Below are 5746 nucleotides of genomic sequence, written 5' to 3' on the forward strand. Positions count from 1 at the left end.
CCGTCCGGTGGGTGTCGTGGTTCTAAGCCTGATAGTAGAATAGGGGGGTAGGAATGTAGAGGCAAGATCCTAGCTATGGAGGAGTTGTACACGCGAGTTTTACGAGTTCAGGCCCTTCTCGGAGGAAGTAACAGCCCTACGTCTCGGAGCCCGGAGGCGGTCGACTGGATATATGCGTGTGAATTACAAAAAGTGCGAACCCCTGCCCCAGAGGAGGGGGTGGCTTATATAGAGTGCGCCAGGACCCCAGCTCCCCTCCGTTACACAGGGTTCAATGTTCATAAAGGAGGAGCATTACTGGTAACGTCCGAAGTAAAGTGCTATAAATGTCCATAAAGCTATGAGTTAAACCCTGGCCGTTGCGGAGTGAAGGACTTCTCATCTTCTGGTGGTCGAGCGTCTTCAAGGTGGTCGAGTGAACACATCTTCATGGTCGAGTGGATGATGGTTTCTCTTCGAATGCTTCTGATTCTTCGTACAGATGTCCTCGGGGAGGGTATGTTGGACAGATCCATGACCCTATCCTAGGTACATAGCTTCATCATTAGCCCTCGAATGGATCAGGGTTTGAGTGAGGAAGGAGTTGGGAACACTTCCGACTCATTCTTTGTGCTATAAGTATATCTTGTTCTGGAACAATGAACAGAGGAGACGACGTCGACTCCTTTTTCAGTCGCCTTGGTCCATTCTTAGTTTTTTTGTCGAGTGAACTTTCGCGGTAGAATTCCGAATGATAATGTGGAGGATGTTTTCGGTCTAGCAAGTTGCTCTGCTCTCCGCGGATTTTGCGGGATTCGAATTTCGGGAAGTGCGCTATACGGGCGAGACCGTGGTAATTGGGGCAGATTAGGCAAGTCTCCTCGATCTCCGCACCACCTTTTTCGCCATGTACTGCGCGCGCGACTGTTGCGGGATTTGTTTAGATCGTCCGGGCCCACCAGTCAGCCACTCGGGGAACGACCTTAGAAAAGGCACCGGACTAGGCCTCTGCCCCGTGTGCTCCCATTCTCTTTTCTTCTTCCTTCAACCTCTCCGCCACGCTCGCTTCTGCTCTCGCTCGAACTCGATCCATCGCCATGGGGAAAGAGAAGACGGTGGCACTCGAGCACGCGAAGAAGGCGACCGTGAAGGCGAAGGGCAAGCGGACCAGCCGGGGCGGATCCTCGTCGAGATCCGGTCTGCCGCCGGGCTGGATCCAGGGCGACTGGATCCGCTCGACGATCAGCCAGGACGACCTCGACGACCTGGTGGAGGGGGGACTGATCCCCCACAAATCGGCGCGGCTCCCGGGGAATGAGACCGAGCCGCGGCCAAGGGAGGGTGAGTGCGTTCTCCTCGCCATCCATGTCGATCGCGGATTTTCTCTGCCTCCCCATCCTTTCTTTCGGGGCTTTTTGAACTTCTTTGGGGCTCAGCTCCACCACTTCACTCCAAACACCATAGTCTATCTGGCCGCTTTCGTGTCAATGTGTGAAAATTTCTTGGGCTGTCGACCGCACTGGGGTCTTTTCAAGCACATCTTCACCTGCCGCTCCTAGTCGGTCAAAAAGGCCAATCCGAGTGATGAGAGGACGCACGTGATCCAGATGTGCGGGGGCCTAGGGATCCAGATGAGGAACAAGAGCACCTTCCCAGCAATGATCCTTCCCGACTCGGTCCGGGGTTGGCAGTCGACTTGGTTTCACTGTAAGGACCAGCCGACCCCGGGTCAGTCGACTGGACTTCCTCCCTTTTCTTTGGCTCGAGTGGAGAAGCCCTCCCCTCTAAAGGTGGTCCCAGAAGAGAAGGCGCAGGTCAAGGTGCTGGTCGAGCGGGTCGTCCAACTCGTCCGCGACGGGGTGACTGGGATGGACCTACTGGAGGTCTTTCTCGGTCGACGCATCCAACCGCTTCAGGCACGTGATCATCTGATGTGGATGTACTCTAGGCTCGAGGACTCCACTTGGATCCACCCGGAGGACGTCAGTGAGGACACCTTGGAGAAGTGGCTGATGGGAATCACCAGCAACAAAGACAACCCTCGGGGGTCTAGGAGGGTGATTCCATTCGACCACTCGCGTCAGCCAGAGCAGGTACGACTCTGTTTTACCAAGTATCTTTCCGATTCACTGTGTGACATCTTGTTGATGGTCGACTGAATTTGTTTTGATCGTTGTCTTTTCAGGCCCTCATCGACATGTACTCAATGCCCAACGGAGTGCAGGAGCAAGACGTCGAGGAAGGAGCGAGCATGGGAGAGAGCGGCGAATGGCACTCGGATGTCGAGGAGGACGAGGAGAGCGACGAATTGACTGATGACGAAGAGGTCGACTCGCCTCCTCGCAGGGAGAGGAGATCCAAACACGCTCACGACCCGACGAGCGCTCCGGGCCTGGTGGCCGCGCCGATTGGGCAGTCTTCGAAGCGTCCCATGACGTCTTCCCCAACACCGATTTAGAAGGCTCCAAAGCAGCCCAAAGTTGTGCCACCTCCAGCGTCGAAAGCACCGAAAGCCACCTCCTCCAAACCGCCAAAGGCTTTGCCCAGGATCAAAGTGACCGTCCCTACTATCTTCGGGTAATCATCTGACTTGTTCTTTTCGTCGACTCGAGTAACAGAACGTAACCGACTGGATGCGGGTCTTTGCAATGCTGCTACGCCGGGAACCTCTTCTCTCCAGTACCGAGACGAGGAGATGGAAGACGCGGTTACCTCTAACCCAAGTAGAAACTCTTATGATCTTGTTCTTGATTCCTTGGTCGATTGCATTCTAGTGGTTTACTTGGGGTCGAATGACCTGTCTTGGAGCTCCACCCAACGTCATCGATCTTCCAGATGACGATGAAGATGTGGCTCTTAAGCCCAGGAAGAGCAAGAAGGTAGCAGTTGGCAAGATGTCTCAGCAAGGGCCAACAACAACACCACCCGTCCATCAACCTGAAGACGCGGGCAGGGCCTCCGTAACCTTCGCTGCACCCTTGTCAAGTGAGCACCCCGCACCATCGACTGCACCGGTGATTCCTTCAATCGTCCAACTCCATGCCACGGAGCTCCAAGCTCCCACACCTAGGTCGTCTGCTCTCTTTTTCACCAGCTACCCCGTCCCGGAAGCCATCCGACAGGCTGACGTGATGATGGAGCGGGTGAAGACGATGCATGAGAATAGCCAGGTTGCCTATGACGCCAGCGCTGCTCTTCGGGCCAATGTCCAGGTAAGTAGACTTTCCGACTGCTCTTGTTCTATGAGGATATGCTACCCGAAAAATTTTCTTCTACACAATCTCCTGTTGTTTGCGTCGAATCAGAGCACCCACTGGGTGTTTTGTTGTCTTTGGTAGTTGCGTTCTTCCACTCGGTCTGGGCGAGTAGGATCTGAACCGATGGGGGCACGCTAAGTGCACCCACTGGGTGTAGTCCCCGAGACCACGGTCGACTGCTGGCAGTCGACTGGGGTCTGAGTTCTACCTTCCTTTCTTTTCTTCCACTCGACTCGGGCGGACCGGTCGAGTAGGATCTGAACCGGTGGGGCACGCCAAGTGCACCCACTGGGTGTAGTCCCCGAGACCACAGTCGACTGCTGGCAGTCGACTGGGGTTTGAATAGCCTTTTTTCCGAGTTGGGTCTTAATCAGCGGGGGCATGCCAAGTGCACCCACTGGGTGTAGCCTCCGAGACCGCAGTCGACTATGTGCAGTCGGCTGGGGTCTAAGCGAACTTCTTTAGGTTTTATTCACTCGGAAGTAAACAACCTTTGATCTTGTCGACTGACCCATCTTTTGCCTTCTGCAGAAGTCTTGTACTCTTATTTCCAAGTTTGCTGAACTTGAGGAGAAGCAGAGGCAACTCAACCTCGACTTGGAATTGGCCCAGCAGAATCTGAAGAAAGCCCAAGACGAAGCTGCTGGTATGGAAGGTAACTGCCTATCGACTGTCTTTCAATATATTTCTTTGATCTCTTGTTTGATTCGATTGCTTCTTTTGCAGAGAAAATGAAGTTGGCTCTGGATAAGAAGGACTCGGACCTCGCCGCCGCGCAAAAAGCAGCCCAAGATAAAACTGCTCTCGCAGACCAGAAGCTGCCTTCAGTCGGAACGCTGGAAGGGGAGGTGAACAGGCTGAAATCTTGCCTCAATGAAGCTAACCGTGAAGTGACTAGTCTGAAGAAGGACAAGGTTGCCCTGAATGAAAAGCTGGAGTCCGCGATCCGCAAGAGGAATGACACGGAAGCTTATCTGAGGACTCTTGCCAAGAAGCTCTATCTCACGTTGGAAGGTATTTCTTTTAAACCGACTATGTTGATGCTTGCGAACGGATCCTGCTCGGTCGACTCATTAATTTTTGGCTGCAGAATTCTGTCAAGACTTTGACGAAGAAACTGGAAAGGTCGAGACAGGTCTGGACCCTATCGCTTCTCCGGTTTGCGACGAAACTGCAATGGACGTGCTCCGACTGGAGTCCCGTATCGCCAGCGGCACAAGCTACCTCGTGCGCCTGAAGGAGGTAGTCTCCCGAATCGACTCATCGCTTTAGCCAAGGGCGACGCTTCAAAATGACCTGGAATCCTTGATGGCTCGACTAAACGAGATCCCCGACCGAGTGCAAGAATGGAAGAAGTCCTCCGCCTGGTGTGGTGCTGACGTGGCGCTGTCCTTGGTGCGAGTCCACTGCAAGGAGGCCCGTGAAGACAAGCTGGCTGCGATCAAGGTCGCTAACACCAAAAAGCATGACTTCCAGTCCTTCATGGAAACTTTCATCGCTGCTGCTACTCGGATCGCGGATGGGATCGACCTGGATGAATTCGTCGAGCCTGCCAGCCCTCCTCCTGCCGAGTGAACAAACTTATGAGACTTGAATCTGCTTTAAATTTGCCTCGGAACACCGAGTGATTGCTGTAACCGTTAAACTCCTTCGGGCTTGATGCTCAAATACTTTTGGTTTGCTGCTTGGAACTTTAGGATTTATCCAAATTTGGTTTATCTCTGAATACGCTTGTGTTTTGCCTTCGAATGGACTTTGTTCATTGCTCGGAATAGTCTTTGCGCTGGAGATGCAGTTCTGAAGTGGAGGCTCCAGTCGACCTGCGCTTTGTCGTCCTTGCGGATAGGGATGGAGCGCACGTTGTATTTGTGCCGTAGCTCAGAAGGAGAAGGTTGCAGTCGACTTGCACCTCGTCGTCCTTGCAGATAGGGATGGAGCGCACGTTGTACTTGTGTCGTAGCTCCGAAGGAGAAGGTTGCAATCGACCTGCACCTCGTCATCCTTGCAGATAGGGATGGAGCGCATGTTGTACTTGTGGCGTAGCTCCGAACCTCCGAGTGGGAGGGTCGCTCCCCACTCGGTAGGATTTTACAAACTTAGGCGAGTACTGAACTGCAGCTAAGCCTCCGAGTGGGAGAGCTTAGGAGAGTACTAGACTGCAGCTAAGCCCCCGAGTGGGAGGGCTGCTCTCCACTCGGTAGGATTTTACAAACTTAGGCGAGTACTGGACTGCAGCTAAGCCTCCGAGTGGGAGAGCTTAGGCGAGTACTAGACTGCAGCTAAGCCCCCGAGTGGGAGGGTTGCTCTCCACTCGGTAGGATTTTTTTAAACTTAGGCGAGTACTGGACTGCAGCTAAGCCTCCGAGTGGGAGAGCTTAGGCGAGTACTAGACTATAGCTAAGCCCCCGAGTGGGAGGGTTGCTCTCCACTCGGTAGGATTTTTTAAACTTAGGCGAGTGCTGGGCTACAGTTAAGCCTCCGAGTGGGAGGGCTTAAGCCTAGGCGAATAC

The sequence above is a fragment of the Triticum aestivum genome, chromosome 2A (assembly GCF_018294505.1).
Source record: "Triticum aestivum cultivar Chinese Spring chromosome 2A, IWGSC CS RefSeq v2.1, whole genome shotgun sequence".
In the NCBI taxonomy this organism is placed as follows: domain Eukaryota; kingdom Viridiplantae; phylum Streptophyta; class Magnoliopsida; order Poales; family Poaceae; genus Triticum; species Triticum aestivum.